At 43.0% G+C, this 15,876-nt stretch overlaps 1 protein-coding gene and 1 long non-coding RNA gene across 2 annotated transcripts in view; both read right to left on the minus strand.

Annotated features, from left to right (window-relative positions):
- LOC130222842 (gastrula zinc finger protein XlCGF57.1-like) overlaps window positions 1-15,876 on the minus strand; it is a 217,597-nt gene that overhangs the window by 83,694 nt on the left and 118,027 nt on the right. The window lies entirely within an intron of this gene.
- On the minus strand, window positions 3,824-14,814 carry LOC130222853 (uncharacterized). Its single transcript, XR_008836540.1, has 3 exons — window positions 14,748-14,814; window positions 4,627-4,663; window positions 3,824-4,343 (listed from the first exon to the last, which is right to left on the minus strand). It is a non-coding gene; the product is annotated as an uncharacterized LOC130222853 (long non-coding RNA).

Below are 15,876 nucleotides of genomic sequence, written 5' to 3' on the forward strand. Positions count from 1 at the left end.
TGATTTCAATACTGAAGTCTTGTATGTGGCCACAATACAGCATAGGTGGAAAAATGTATTTTACTTATTTTATAATGTTATTTGTCCTGTATTGTTAAACATCATATTTGTAATATGTTTTAGGGTTTTGCAAAATTCCCTGATGTCTAGTTTTAACATGAAGGGGGGTGGTTTGCTGCAGAAGACAGCATTTCAGAGAACCACACTCTTCTCAGTGATTGCAGGTAGGTGCATGTGTGTTTGCATGCAACTATTCCCACGAGAGCTTATTTTAGTGTTTAATGGTGATTTTTAAATTAAACTGATTCAATGTGTTTTATATCAAGCTATATTGATATAACTTATAGTCGTTGAATATATTGCTTTAATATCTAAATGTTTTATAACTATGTATTGCCCAACTCCTTGCATCCAAGCTTAAGTGAATGAACACTGTCACAATTATTGTAAAATAAAACTTGGTGTTTTTTTGTTTTTTTTTGCAGACGCAGTGATGACTATCTTCCCGACAGCCACAGAATTTGAAATAAAAAATGCAATCGGGGAGCATTTTAAACAGGCACCAGGGAGAGCGGGGGTGGGGGGGGGGGGGGGGTGGATACAGGAAAAATAAATAAATTGAATAAATATATTAGTTCATTTTTCCTTTTTGAATTTATTTATTTCCTTTTTGTTTTACTGCATTTAATGTTTTCTATTGTGACTAACATTTCAATGTTAGCTGTTCAATGTTTTACATATTGTTAGTGGTTGCTTCTATTAATAAAGTCTTTATTTAATCAGTTTAAATTTGTCCTTTATGAGATCCTGTTAATTAACATGGCTATAGTCATTTATTAGTTAAACTGATGATTAGTTTATTCTTGGTCTGTGGTTAAACTTCTATGTAATTTCCAATGGCAGCCCAAATTCAGTCTTGTTTAGCCTAGACCCAGATTCACTGTCTATTAGACATCTAGTCACTCAGTAGCGGCTTAATAAATGACTAGTCTAAACTGTACTTGGACGTCTATTAGATTTTCAGTGACAGCCCGAATTTAGCCTTGATTTAGCCTAGACCAAAATTCACCGGCTATTAGACGTGTATATGTAGCCGTCTATTAGCCGTCTAAATGCATCTAGTCTTATCTTGGGCTATGCTTAGACGTCTATTAGATTTTCACTGACAGCCCAAATTTAGCCGTGATTTAGCCTAGACCAAATTTCACCATCTAATAGATGTATATATGTAGCCGTCTATTAGCCGTCTAAATGAAGACTAGTCTAAATTTGGGCTATGCTTAGATGTCTATCAGATTTTCACTGACAGCCCAAATTTAGCCGTGATTTAGCCTAGACGTCTAGGCTATGTTTAGACGTATAATAGACGTCTATTAGACCAAAAAATGCTTGCTGGGTAGCCTTTGCAAAGTAGACTGTCACAATTGAAGTTCGTGTGATGCAAATGATATACTGGAGGCTGTTTTTAAACATGGATATGACAAGTCACAAATACACACTTAATGCACCGAAACAGCGGCAGTCATTTATTTGAATAGCACAATTCAACAACCCGAAGAAGCATTACATTTAAAAACTGGAAAAAACGTGATTCCTGATAAAAAAAAAATTAAGTAAAAACGTTTAGGTAATAAATGCTTTATCAAACAGCCTAGCAATATCCTTCCCACAAATTTACACTGGCTATTCATGCTGCTCCTGCCATATCCTAAATCCTTTACTGAATGTATCAGACAATGTTTTTGTAAAAGACTGACTTCACACCAAAGAAAAAATATGAACTGCTACTTGTTCTCATTTTAATATTACTATATTACACACACACACACACACACACACACACACACGCACACACCTTCCATAGTATCTGTATACAAATTGTCACACATTTTGAAATCAATTAGCAAATTATCATTAATTGAAAACACCTTTAAAATGGTCTTTTAAAAATATTTAAAAGCTGTTTGAAAACCCAGTACTGCCATTTCTATACCAAGTTGTGCAGAAAGATATAGGACTGCAGCATGGGAAAGACAAAAAGAGGAAAGGGAGCATTGCGGAAAGACCTGTGGAGTGCGGCTGGAGGAACAGAGGTGATAAAAAAAATTTTCACTGCTGAAGACATAAACAACACGGCTTTTAATTCCCCCGTTTGGGAAAAATTGGCCACAAACATTTTTGGCAAAAACACACTTAAAAATTGACAATGGCTTTATGTCATTTGGACATATAATAGAAGGAACGTCAGGGGGTTAGAGGAAACGGTGTTGTCCAACACACTAAAAAATCAAACAGCAGAGGAGAGGGGGAAATGTTTAGAGTCTGACAGTTCAGAGAAGTGTGTACAGTCTGACAGTCCAAAGATGTGTGTACAATCTGACAGCCCAGAGGATGATCCAGTACACAAACACCAACCAAGTATCACAATTACAGAAATGAAAAAAGACCAGAAAAAAGAACACAAAGAAAACATAAAACAGCTGATGAATATAGACATGTACCAAAAACACCAACAAAATTCACTATCCACATACCCTCAAAAGTGTGGAAGAAAATCAAACCTATAAAGTACTCCAACAAATTAAGAAAGCCATGGACTCAATACATTTATAATCAGTTCCGAAAAAGAAATCCTTGCTGTCCACTTCGTTTTGTGTATCAACACGTGAAGGCAATCAAGAGCCGAAAGCGCACATGTGCTTATTTAAATGTTCGAGCAAATTGCACATTTTCAAGCTGCTGTGCAAAATATTCTTTCACCATGAAAGCAAGACCATCAGAAAGTCAAACAGTAATTCCACTAACTGTTTGCAGAGCAGATCAAATCTTGCACCCTAAAAAGAACAACATTTCAGGCAAGGCAGTAACATTAAACGCGGATCTATAGCAAAAACTGTGATCAAAGGAGTAAGTACCGATTACTACCAAAGGCTGGTAAACACACCAGTCCAAGAACTTTTAGCGGGTAACATCAGCCACAGTCTGAATAAGAACATCCTTCAAGCCATTTCACATGAAATCAAAAAAGCACTTCAGCAACACGAAAATGTTCTGCTGGAGACAAAGCTTACCCAGTCTATCATCAAACAGTGTGATGTTGGCTCATACTTTGCTCCTGGTTATGTGCAACACTTACAGATAGACTCGTTTGGAGCACACCTATACACAGAGACAGGATTAAGTATCTTAGTAAGCAAACTGAGACAGAGACATCCTGTGGCTGTATACTTGGATGCAACTGGGGGTATCATTTCCAAAATTCCTGACCAAAACAAAACCATTCTATATTACGCACTCACCTTACCGGGAAAAGGAAGAGATGCTCCGCCGCTGTCAGTTTCCGAAATATCCAGTGAACATTCTGTACCGCCCATAACATACTGGTTAATGCAGTTCCTCCTCAAACTTTCTAAATAAACAAATCAGCTCATACATCAAGTAGAAACAGACTTTAGCTGGGCAACAATTCAGGCTGTTCTCCTTGCTTTCAGCAAGGAAAGCATCACCGCTTACCTTGAGAGAACATTTGCCATCTGTCAGAAGCAGAAAACATGGGCAGAAATTAAACACACAACGGTTTTACATGTGTGTTCTGCCCATATTATCAAAGCCGTGACTTTAGCCTTCCAAAAGAGGTCATCCGATAAAGGTCTTAAAAACTTTGCCACTTACATGTTTGCAAGACTACAAAACACAGATAGCCTTGATGATGCTCTGAGAATTTTTAAATCATTCTGCACAGTTTTTACTGCAAGGCATTTCACTGAAACTGTGAAAGAAAGTCTTTGTTTTTTAGAAGCCCTAATTTACAAAGAAGGTGGCATTCTGCAGGATACCACAGGTCAGGTCCTAGAAAAGGTGGAGGTGAGTGACAGTACATCTGCAACAATTGTTGGTGGTTCCTCATACTCCAAAATGTTCAGAAACATTTGTGATGAAGTCAGTGCTGTTGTGGAGGGTGAAAATGATTCAAATCAAGCAAATCCATATTACTGCCCGGAAATGATCAGTTTTCTTCTGGACAATTATATGGCCATTTATCCACTCTGGAGCGGGGTTCTGCTGGGAGACCTACAGAGATATGGCTGTGACATGGTCCACTCACCCACCCAAGAATATCAGAAAAAAAGAGACACGAACTGTCATGTTGAAAAGTGGTTTGGCATTGTGAAAACTTCAATTCTGTGCAAGAAAAAACACCTCAGGCCAGCTCACTTCATTCAAGCTTTGTATAGTTCCTTGAAGGGTCGGTACAAAGAGTACATCATAAGGAACAATCTTGCTGACAGTCTCCTCACAAGACCCCTCAGGCCATCAAGCCATGTGGTTTTGGTTGAAGAAAGCTGGGCAAAACGATCAAAAAAACATAAAAAAGGCACTACAAAATCACACTTTTACAAAGCCCCACAAGACATTCCATAAGCAATGCTCCACAGGACAGCACCAACATTCTGCAATGTCCCTGATGTTCCAAAAGGTGTTACTGAAAAGGTAAATTGATAACTCAAAAGCAGTAAAAGTGTAAGTTCAATTACATGTTTACAGTAAATGTGCTCCATTAATATAAACAATTTTGTTCAGGACTTTACAGAAAAAGTACAGAAGGTAAAAAAACAATCCACTGACCCCACAACTGAAATACACCAATCAGAAGGAAGGGTTTCTGCAGAGGTAAATCAAAAGAGTTTATTAATAATTGTAAATATAACATTTTATATTTCAATATTGACAGTTTTCCTCTGACAAATCAATATTGGACTAGCTGGCTACTTAATTTTTAGTGTAGTTTGCACCAATCTTGGGTTTTAGGTAACATGACAGCAGCTAGAATATAATCTCTCTTTGCCATTTTATTATGAAGCAGCTGAGCTACCTTCATGGTTCTTAAACCCCAGAATTGGGGTAAACTAAATTGAAACTTAGCTTCATGGTACATGCCCCAAGTTATAACATTCAGAAACATAAAAAAAAAAACAAAAGTCTGGAAAACGTTTCCCAAACAATATCAACGCAACTAAAATCCACAATATATGCCCTTTTATATTTAAACAGAAAAAAATAAATAAATAAATATATAAAAAAAAATATACATTTGTTTTGCAATAAATTCATGAAATTATACAAATTATTACTACATCCTTAGGACAAATTATAAAAACAAATGAAAAGTAATAGGAGAATTAAATTTAAAAAAATATATATTTACCTTACAAGAGAGCAAATGGGTGTGTTTTGATACACCATCTGTTACATTCTTTTTATTTAAAATATGGTTATTAACACTGAAACTACCTGAATTCTAACTACAATGGCCATATAATTATTGCATTCTCATGTAAGACATCATGTTGGCACATCATTTTTATATTTACATTAATAAAGGGACTAAACCGAAAAGACAATGAAAGTCATATTTTACATTACATAATGTAATAAATTATAATATAATACTCTGGCTTCAAGCTTGCCTCTAATTTTAATAAAATGTTTATTGAAATCCATTTTTTAAGGTTATCATTTTCCTAATGCATTAATTTGCATTCACTCTGAAAAGCTCCAAAGTGAAGTAGATACGGAGCGCTGAACCACTGCAACACGTATCCATCATGCACATCATTATTGAACGGAATTGCATTAATACTCTGAGTTCGTGCTTGACTGTACATATAAATCACCTATATTTTTAAAATATAAAAAGAACAAGTGTTTGCGGAACAACCGTTTTGCGACGTAACGTAAAAACTAAATATTTTTTTACTCGTGTTCAGTTTTTTTTCTCCCACCTATTTTTTACCCACCACTACATCTCTACCGGGTCTCTGTAAATTTGACCCGTGTTGCTGCTTGTATAAATGCTGCGCGTAGTTATCACCGCAGCGCAGACAGAGACTGTGTTGATGCGTGCGTTTGCGTCTAATAACCTTGCTCTCAAAATAACTCCGATGTTGCAGTTTACACAAGCGAAAACGAAAATGTTTAATTCACCAATAAAACAAAGCAGCAACAGAAGATGGCTTTAATTTCAACATGGATTAAAAAAAAAGATGCAAGCTGAATCAGCTCCGATCAGAATAATCATTTGCTGTCAGCCAATGTCTACACCTGTCGATGATCGTGTAACGTTATTATTATTGTTATGTTATTATTATTACAATTAATAAAATAATTGAATGATTAACATTGTAATATAATTTTTCTATTAATTTAAATAATTTAATTGATTATAAAATGTCTATCTGCAATTGATATCACAAAATTGGATTTCACCACACAGTTTATAAAGTTTTTTGTTCCTTTCTTATTTAAAATTTTTTAGGCTAGTTTGAAATTGTTTAATCAGACAATTTTTTCCAGGATCTTGTAACAGCATGTAAATGCAGGAAATGGGATTTAAATCCAAAATCGAACCATCAGCCTCCCACCCCCCAACAAACACTTTTCAAACAAATGTCACACCCTTTTGCATGGCCTAATAATTTTTTTGTTCATAGCGCTTTGTGCTATACAGCTAATATGGCTCTATTTGAGTAGCATATATTTTTTACAGTGTAAAGCTGAGAAAAAAAAAAACATTCCCCTCTATTTTTTTCCACAAATCCCACAATGCATATATATTTTCATTTTACCAATCATTTATTTTAGAATACAATAGTTAAGAATGATAAACAATTAGCTTGTTTGTTTGCCACTTGGTCTCTGTTCAGTTCAACTTCTTTTATTGTAGCTGAAATAAAACATAAGACATTTTTCAGAAGAACAATTACAGGAAATATTGTGAAAAAAATTCCTTGCTCTGATAAACATAATTTACGATTGTTTTTTTTTTTTCATTATGGAAAAATAAATTAAATTAAATAACAGGAGGGCTAATGATTTTGACTTCAACTGTCCAACATGTTTTGTTTTACCAATCTTTGGAATAGTATCAGGTTTTGTCTTAAATCCTAAAATTAACTTTCTTCACAAGCTATGGCTGTGTTCAAAATGTCAAATATTTTTAAAGTGCTCTAACAAGATGGCACAATTGTCAATCAGAAGTATCTGAAACATCTACTTATCTAATGAACATTTTCTTAAGGTAACAACACTATGGAGACTTGCCGCAAATGAGCAGATTGTGGCAATTAACAAGTCTGCTCATTACAGATGTGAAATCATTGTGCGACATGCAGAGTTATTGACTCTGCGGCCCCATGACAGATTGTGTGGAGAAGTAAGTGTATTAATTGTATTTGAATTGTGACCCAAGGCTCCAAATTCAAATAAACAAAGTAATTAAAAACTATAAGACATTCATATAAAGCATTACGCATCTTTTATAATCAAGAACAGATGCTATCAATACTGTAATATGAATAATTACAAATATGATAGGAGCCTTTAAATCATACAAGAATTTTTTCACAATTTTTACCATTATGTTGTCCCAATATTTAGGTTATGGAAAGTTACATTCGAGCTGTCCTTAACAAATATGATCAATCAGGACAAATTTATGAGCTCAACATCACTGGGGTCAATTTATATGGACAAAAAGAGCAGGTGGCTCGACAAGGCTTGAAGAATGTAAGTTTTTATTTCTGCTCAGTTAATTCAACCCAATTTATTTGGACAATGAAAACAAATATTAAGGGACCTAATATTTACCCTACACTGTAAAAAAAAAAAGAGAAAACTATAGTTTTCTGTATTTTGTGATTCATGTTTTATATTTTTTATATATCTCCTTTTAATTTATGCTTTTAAAATACATTATGGAACATTGATGTGCCCTACAACAACTTTTAACCTTGAAAAGTTGGAAAAAGTTATTATCTAGATTGCTGTTGTAAATGACAAAAACCTGGTAATAAACTGTCAGTTATTTTACAGACTTTTTTCTCTATATATTATACATGATATTATTTAAAACTACTAAAATGTGATTAAAAGTCACCTCTGTTGAACTGAATTTGATATTTTTAACATTAAAAGTGGACAGAGCAGAAATCAACATCCCATAATGCAATTCACAACACTTTTTTTACATAATAAATGAATAAATACATGCATACATACATACATACTATATATATATACATATATAATATGTATATAATATATAATACACACACACATATACATACACATATATACATACACACACACACGTGTATATTATATATATGGAATGTAACTTTGCATGATTTTTCTGTTCAGGTTCATTTTGATTCATTTAAAGGCCTGATCTCCTTTGTTAACATAAGTTACATCCACTGGATGTTTGTGGTAAGTAATGAAATTATTTCTGAACATTACTGAAAGTCAATTTCATTGTTTTAACAGAACGCTACGGTTACTAAAGTAACCCTTCGTTCCCCGAGGGGGGGAACGGAAATGCTATGTGGAAACTTCCACTATGGGGATTTCGTCAGAATCCAATCATCTGAAAGAGTATAAAAACGGGCCAATGAAATGCCAATGAGTTGGCAGCGTCAGCGTGCACAGCTGGCGTCAATGACAATCAGTCATGCTATAAAGACGCAGCCAGTGCCATGCTCGACATCCTTTTCTAGCTGAAGAGACTTTCACGCTCAACAGCTAAGGGACAATCGTTGTGGCGAAGGAACATAGCATTTCCGTTCCCCCCCTCGGGGAACGAAGGGTTACTTTAGTAACCGTAGCGTTCCCCTTCGGATGGGGAACTCCAATGCTATGTGGAAACTTCCACTATGGGGAAATCTATGGAAAACGCCACAACGAAAGAACCTTACTGCGTCCCTGGCGAAGGGTGTGCCACACAGTAGAGCGAGCGCACCTACAACGCCCCGAGACACAGTCTTCCAACGTGTCCCCTGGCCCTCACTTACCTGTTCAGAACAGTTATGTTTTTCGGGGAGTCGCAATAACCCAGTAAAATAGGTTTTGATACGACAGTACGTTGGGAAAGCGTTCAGTCCCGATAGGGAGGACGCTGCGGAGCTCACCTGTTACCCAGAGGGGAGACCTGGTGACAACCTATGGACTAGCCCAGAGATGGGGAGTCCTTGCATAAGGATGGTTAGCGGGGAGGGAAGACACGAGCCTGTCCTAGAAGGGGGGACTATACCGTGGCTGAGTGAACGTATGGGATCGCCAGAGGGGATCACACATAGCAGGCACCTATACCCAGAACGCGGGCTGACCAGCGGGCATGCCGACAACGTAACGGGCCAACACCTGACTCCTCCGCTGAGTCAGGTGCTGGGGGCCTCGGAGGAACTCTGCAGGGTTCGCCAAAGAATGGGGAACTAAACTGACAAAGCTGAAAAAGCGCACGTATCTCCGGGTTAGGGAGAGTGGCGCAGCAAGCGTGTTTCGACACCTCAACCGAATCGTTTCCTCAATCACCAAGGGTTGCCTAATACCCTTGAGGAAACCGGCTCCACTCGCAGATTGTAACCTTGCAAATGTATTGGGTGTCACCCAACCCGTAGCTCTACAAATGTCTGTCAGAGAGGCGCCGCGTGCTAACGCCCAGGAGGATGCGATGCTCCGTAGTGGAGTGCGCTCTCACCCCCGGGGGACACGGCTCACCCTGGCCCAAAGGCGAGGGAGATGGCATCCACTATCCCGTGGGCCAACCTCTGTTTAGATACGGCACTTCCCATCTGCCGACCACTGTAATGGACAAAGAGCTGGTCAGAGGATCTAAGGCTCTGAGTGTGGTCCACATATATTCGCAAAGCGCGAACAGGACACAACAATGAAAGGGCTGGGTCTGCCTCCTCCGCGGGCAGCGCTTGCAGGCTCACTACCTGATTCTTAAACGGCGTGGTAGGAACCTTGGGCACATAGCCGGGCCGGGGTCTCAGGACAACGTGAGAGTAGGCCGGCCCGAATTCTAGGCACGAGTCACTGACCGAAAATGCCTCCAGGTACCTAACCCTCTTAACCGATGCCAACACGACCAGCAGAGCTGTCTTCAAGGACAGAAATCTCAAGGATACTGAGTCGAGTGGTTCGAAGGGATCCCCACGTAGGCTCGTAGCACTACCGCGAGATCTCAAGAGGGTATGAGAGGGGGGCGGGGAAAACATCCGCCTAGCACCTCTGAGGAGCTGGATGATGAGGTTATGCCTCCCCACGGTGCCGCCATCCACGCACCATGATGAGCGGAGATGGTGGCCACGTAAACCCTCAGTGTGGAGCGCGACAGCCTTCGCTCCACCTGTCCTGAAGGAAAGAAAGCACAACACTGATCTGGCAAGATCGGGGGTCCTCTCGGCAAGAAGCGCACCACTCAGTGAATAGACTCCACTCCAGGGCGTAGGCATGCCTCGTAGAGGGTGCACTAGCCTGAGTGATGGTATTAACCACCGCCACCGGTAGGTTACCTAAGTCTTCCTCGTCGCGTCTTATGGACCCCACGTGGAGGTTCCACAAAACTAAGCGAGGGTGCCAGATGGTGCCCTGTCCCTGAGAGAGTAGGTCCTCTCTCAAAGGGACTCGCCAGGGGGGGCGTCGCGAGGAGGGAGAGTTCTGATATCCAGGTCCGGTTGGGCCAGGGGCGCAACTAGCTAGACCTGCCCCTCGTCCTCCCTGACCTTGCACAGAAACTGCGCGAGTAGGCTCACTGGGGGGAGTGCATACTTACGCATGACTCAGGGTGGAGTCGCCATTCTCCCGGGGAAGGAGCTGCCGTGAGAGCCTGTTGGCCGCACGGTGAGCCCATCCGGGGTTGTGAATAGCAAGCAGCGACTTCAGCCGCGTATGACTCCAGAGGAGCAGACGGCGAGCGAGCTGAGACATGCAGCGGGAGCGTATACCCCCCATCCGGATGGAATACGCTACCGCGGCCATGCTGTCCGTCCTGACCAGCACGTGTTGCCCCCTCAGCACCGGTAAAAATCGGCGCAGAGCGAGAAACACTGCCAACAGCTCTAGGCAGTTGATATGCCAATGCAGCTGGGTTCCCCTCCACAGGTCCGCAGCAGCATGCCCGCTACACACGGCCCCCCCCACCCCATACTGGAGGCATCTGCCGAAACGACAGCCTGCCTGGACGCCTGACCTAGGGGCACACTGGCCTGTAGGAAGGAGGGGTCCTTTCCAGGGGGTGCGGGTGCGGTGACACAGCGCAGTGACAGTCACTCGGTGTGGGCCCGCGTGCCATGCGCGTCTGGGGACCCGATCGTGAAGCCAATGCTGTAGTGGTCTCATATGGAGCAATCCGAGCGGCGTGGCCGCGGCTACGGATGCCATATGCCCCAGGAGCCTCTGAAATAATTTCAGGGGGACCACTTTTTTTCCTGTCGAACTCTCTCAGACAGTTCAGCATTACCTCGGTGCGCTCTCGTGAGAGGCGCGCCTCCATAGTGATCGAGTCCAGCTCCAACCCGAGAAAGGAGATGCTCTGCACGGGGGCGAGCTTGCTCTTTTCTCGGTTGACCTGAAACCCCAACGGGCGGAGGTGCCGGAGCACCTTGTCTCTGTGCATAATCAATTGCTCCCGAGAGTGGGCTAAAAATCAGCCAGTCATCGAAATAATTGAGCGTGCGGATGCCGGCGAGCCGAAGGGGCGCGAGGGCACCCCCCGCGAGCTTGGTGAAAACTCGCAGAGACAGAGAGAGCCCGAAGGGGAGGACCTTGTATTGCCACGCTCGACCTTCAAACGCAAACCGCAGAAACTGCCGGTGGCGTGGAAGTGTGGAGATATGAAAATACGCGTCCTTCAGATCTATTGCTGCAAACCAATCCTGAGGACGAACGCATTGCGTGATGCGCATCTGCGTAAGCATTCCGAAGCGCAGCCTGTGAAGGCAGCGGTTCAAAATGTGCAGATATAGGATTAGCCATAGCCCACCGCTTTTTTTTTTTTTTTTTTGGGGCACGATGAAGTGCGGGCTGTAAAACCCGCGCTCCATCTCGGCTGGAGGGCCGGCTCGATTGCATCCTTCGCCAGGAGGACAGCAATCTCCTCTCGCAAGACAGGGGCGGACGCAGGACTGACCCTGGTCGCCCGTGAACCTGGGAGGCCGTTTAGCGAACTGAATCGCATAGCCGAGTCTGGTCGTATGGATGAGCCATTGCGATGGGCTGGCCTGCGCTAACCAGGCAGGCAGAGCCCCCGCAAATGGTCCCACCCGCACGATCGCTGACGTGCCAGCGTGGAGTGAGTGGGCTCATCCGGGGAGCGCTGGGGTCCCACAGGAGAGCAGGAGAGGAGATGTTCTCGTCTCGCACTCAAACTCCAGGAGAGGGGCTGGGAGTGGAGAGAAAGGAGACCGTTCTCTCGTGCTCCATGAGCCATTGGCGAAATGCACCGATCCTGCGAGCTGGAAGGCATAGCGTCCCAGACTGGCAGTGTTCGGGCTGTCACATCCGGAGGAGGGGAAAAGTGCTCTTTCACTGAGGATTTTGATGGCGTTTTTTTTTTTTTTTTACGCCTTTAAATAACGTGCCCCGCCCTCCAGCGGGGAAAGAGCAAATTCCCTCCTCCCCAGATGGCCCGCCTCAGGGACGCTTCGCGGTCCGTTTTACCGAACTTAGCGGCGCCCTGGGCGGGGGACGCTGGTTGCCGGCGCGATGCTCGGCGCAGCCGCGTGGCCGGAGGCGCAGGCGGGGGCGGCGAAGCAAAGCTGCGAGCGGGCGTCCTCGGCGAAAAAGCAGTGGATGTGGATGGCTCGGCGGGGGGGAGCGGTCATACAATCCCGCCGATAGAGACCTCGCCCATCGCCTCCGACTGCTCTATCACCGGCGTGAATTCCTGGGCGAATTCACCGCCAGTGTCGCCGAACAGGCCAGCCTGGGATATGGGTGAGTTAAGAAAGCGAACTTTGTCAACGTCACGCACATCACCAGGTTTAGCCTGAGGTGGCATTCCTGGATCACGGATGTGATCATCGTCCTTCCCAGGGCACACACAGCCGACTTTTTTTTTTTTTTTTTTTTTTTGTAAGAGCATAGTCGGTTGCGGTGCGGAGCGCATGCTCAGTCCTGGGTCAGAACCATCCTCGCGCAGCCGGGCCAGCGCCTGCGCTTGGTAGCGCTGGTAGGTGGCCATAGCGTGCATGGTGAGGGGGAAGGCGCACGCAGCACACTGCGTGAGCCTACTGTGCCCACCCAGGAAGAAGGGGATGGGGAGGCTTAGAAGGTCTCGCCTTCATCCTCCACATCACACCCCTCTAATCGGTCCGGCCGCGGAGCTGGGGGATAAACCATCTCCAGAGCCACGGCCGAAGCAGCCTGGGGAAGCACAGCCGCAAAGTCTGCTTCTGGATTCGACGCCGCGCTCAAAGTCCCGGAGGGAGCGAGCGGGTTCGAATCCCCGTCAGACCTTGACAGCCCAACCTCCAAGGATGGTGAGGATGGAAGCGCACGCAGATCGGGCAGAAAAAAGTGCCCTCAGAACAGCGTGAGTTTACTGTGCACTTCCGGGAAGAAGGGGACGGGAGGCTTTGAAGGTCTTGCCTCCTTATATCCTCCACATACACCCATCTAGTCGGTCCGGCCGCGGGGCTGGGGGATAAACCATCACCAGACCCACGGCCGAAGCAGCCCGAGAAAGCACGGCCATCACGTCTGCTTTTTAGATGCTAACGCCGCGCTCTCCACCCCGGAGGGAGGGAGCGAGCGGGCTCGCATCCTCATCAGACAATGACAGCCCATCCTCCGATGCAGCGATGAACATCTGACCCCCGGTGTCATCAGGTGAGAGAGCGACCATCCAAGGACGGAGCGCTTCTCTTCACCTGAAGCTTGGATGGAGCACGTGGAGGAGCGAGAGGTCCACGGCCCGGGGGCGGCGGATTTACTCTCACTGAAACCCTCAGATCTGCCCGAGTGCCAACCGCAGTGCGGGGGACAACTGGGGTGGGTGGCTCTTTTGCAAGAGCGAGCCGCGATCTTAACTGCGCAACAGACATGACATCAGTGATGGCATGCACTGCCCAGCGAGCACCGCATTAACATGCTGGACCCCCAGACATGAAACGCTGTGCTCGTGCCCATCATCCGGGGATAGGAAACCACCGCATCCAGAAACGCACGGTCGGAGTGACGTCTTGAAAAAGACGCGCTGCACGACCGTGTTGCTCTTTTAGGAAAGCTTTTTTCCTATATACAAACCGCTCTTGGAGGACCGGACCCAAAGGACGCCAGGCAAGGGAGAAATACCCAGCTCGACCATCTGCCACTGCGTATACGCGCTCTGGACCGGGAGAAGCTGCTTCTCGATCTCTCTCTGTAGACACAGGTTGGAGATACCCTCAAAGACTCTCTCAGAAGCTTCGTGAAAGGCTCTGAAAGCGAAAGGATGTCGAGCATGGCACTGGCTGCGTCTTTATAGCATGACTGATTGTCATTGACGCCAGCTGTGCACGCTGACGCTGCCAACTCATTGGCATTTCATTGGCCCGTTTTTATACTCTTTCAGATGATTGGATTCTGACGAAATCCCCATAGTGGAAGTTTCCACATAGCATTGGAGTTCCCCATCCGAAGGGGAACTATTTTTTTAATTCACTGTTCTTGAGCTTAAATGCTAATGGTCTGTGGAAGTTTCTCCCTTAATTGAGACACCAATATTCTATAATTAATTAAAATAATTCATACAGATAAGATACGAATAATGTTATTATAATTATAACATTTTAAATGAAATTCTTCAATCTCCAAATTAAAATAAATATAACCAGGACCAACATCTTTTTACAGCATTTATTCACACAATTGCAATACTTTGTTCTATAAAATCTATAGTTAAATGTGTTTTGCTTTGTTAGTACCTTCATCTTCCATCCAGCCAAATATTTGTAGTGGATCCTGCGTGTGGCACAACTGACACCAGTATCCTGATGAACGCAGCACAAAAATTTCAGTTAGTTTTATAATTACGTTGATAAATGACTTTATATATCTATAAATGTCTAATAATGATACCGTGTATGTTGTTGTCAAACACAGACAGTACTTCATGCGTCCAAAACAACAAGGGAGGAATGAATGGGCCCAAATTAATTGGACATGTGGGCAGATTAAGCACACAGTACAGGAGGATGCCACAAGTTGTGGAGTCTTTGTTTTACAGGTATTGTGCTTAATATGCTGCACTGTGCTTACATTGTGATAATTCTGTGTGGTAACACATCAACTTTAGTAATATAGAAGCCAACATTGTACAAATTTCTATAATATTATACGGTATATGTAACAGTACACTACAGCTTATTTAAGTAGTTACAATATAATAAAAGTATGTTATAGTATCACTAAATTAGCATTAACTACTTAATATTATGCTGTAGCAATCATTAACAAAGTAAATATACAGTACACTACACTTCACTAGTGTACACTTTTGCTTAGGACAATCTTAGGATATGTGCAGCATACCCCTAAACCTTAGAGCATTACAAAAATTATCACTTCTTGCCAAGGCTGTAAAATTGACATAGACACTATGTTGTCCCCCAACAATTATTGAAATGTCCTTCCCATTAACTATGCATTTATTTGCATTATTAGAAATATAAAAGTAAAATTAAAAATGTTTTACATTAAAAACACATTTACAAATTCTCAAAATTCAAATATATTAAATAATACCCTGTAACAACTAACCCCACTGTGTCGTATTTTCCCCAAAACTGGCTAGCAGTCACTGTGTTTTTTACATCCTTCAAAATGGATCCATCTTTTAGCCTAGAAGACGGTAATCACAGCAATATACGATTTTACGTACACTCACAGATTTTTTTTTTTTCAAATAAAAATACATAAAGTATAATAAAAAAATATATACTTTTATGCTGCAAAAATGTTCTCTTTTGTTTTTGTAATCCAAATTTCGCAGATCTTTTACAATAATTGGCAGGAAGAACTCTGCCGACACTGTGGTGACAACCTCGGAAGCAT

This window comes from Danio aesculapii, chromosome 4 (genome assembly GCF_903798145.1).
Source record: "Danio aesculapii chromosome 4, fDanAes4.1, whole genome shotgun sequence".
Classification (NCBI taxonomy): domain Eukaryota; kingdom Metazoa; phylum Chordata; class Actinopteri; order Cypriniformes; family Danionidae; genus Danio; species Danio aesculapii.